The following is a 1,106-nucleotide window of genomic DNA, read 5'->3' as shown; positions in this document are numbered from 1 at the left end:
GAGGTGAGAGGTCCAGGTCAAGGGTTGTCTCCAGGCACCCCTGACCTGTGCCCACCTCTGCCCCAGCTGGTGGCGGGCATCAAGTACTACCTGACCGTGGACATGGGGAGCACGGCCTGCCGGAAGAGTGCTGTGGCTGGAGACCATGTAGACCTCACCACCTGCCCCCTGGCCGCAGAAGCACAGCAGGAGGTAACAGCTGTGTCCCCAGTTTAGGCATCAGCCCAGCAGCCGGGCCCTTAGGTTGCCCAGCCTGGACTGGTCTGGCTGGCCGGGCTGATGTGTGGCTGACTCAGCCCTGAGGCTAGGGTGAGGGTGCAGAGAGGAGCAGACTGGGGCTTCCCCTGGACTTGGCAGGGTGGGAGGGCGGGGTTGCCTGGAAAGATCTGGGGTCTGGTGGTCCTGACCATCTAATTCGCTGTTCCTTCTTGCATCCCAGAGTGTCACAGGCACAGGGCTGTTGGGAGGCGGTGGCCTGGGTGGGGCCTGGGCTCACCCCATCTTTTTCATCTTTCTCTCTGCAGAAGCTGCGCTGTGACTTTGAGATCCTTGTGGTTCCCTGGAAGAACTCCTCCCAGCTTCTAAAGCACGACTGTGTGTCCCTGTAGATACCCCTGTGGGCTTGGGGGAGAGAGGGAGCCAATGAGGCTGGGCAGGACTGGGCGCATGGGTGGAGGGGATGTCAGTTCCTTGGACCATATCTACGGCAATAAATCGCTAGCACTGCTTCTGGCATTGGTCTCTTCTGAGTCCCTCTCTTATCCTCACTCCCACTCCCAGCAACCTCGCTCCAGCCAACAGGGTGCCCACGCCACCCCATGCTTGGCCTCTGCCATCTCAGCCCAGAAGATGCTCAGGGTGCAAAGTTCAGCTCCCAAATTTGGAGTCCCCCAAATATCCCAGCACCATAGAGGAATGATCCTGCAGAGACTCCCAGAGTTTGCCAAGTTATGGGTGGGGAAACAAAGTCACAGGAGAGAGATGATGCCCCAGGACTAGAAGGACACAGCAGCCAGGGGAGACTGAGGGGCGCCTGAGCCCTGTTCCCTCTCAGCTGCCAGGACGGCTCAGAGTGGCATTCTTAGACCAGCATGTGGCCCAGAGAT

The 1,106-nt window shown here is 59.6% G+C and overlaps 1 long non-coding RNA gene across 1 annotated transcript; it reads left to right on the top strand.

The window, feature by feature from the left end:
• Nucleotides 1-62: 62 nt before the first annotated feature.
• Nucleotides 63-733, top strand: LOC104987010. The gene is made up of 2 exons (XR_825097.1): nt 63-192; nt 525-733. It is a non-coding gene; the product is annotated as an uncharacterized LOC104987010 (long non-coding RNA).
• The last annotated feature ends 373 nt before the right edge of the window (nt 734-1,106 follow it).

This window comes from Bison bison, unplaced genomic scaffold, assembly GCF_000754665.1.
Source record: "Bison bison bison isolate TAMUID 2011002044 unplaced genomic scaffold, Bison_UMD1.0 scf7180017864080, whole genome shotgun sequence".
Lineage (NCBI taxonomy): Eukaryota > Metazoa > Chordata > Mammalia > Artiodactyla > Bovidae > Bison > Bison bison.
Note: the sequence above shows the minus strand (reverse complement) of the source record. Positions and strands in the feature narration are given on the sequence as shown.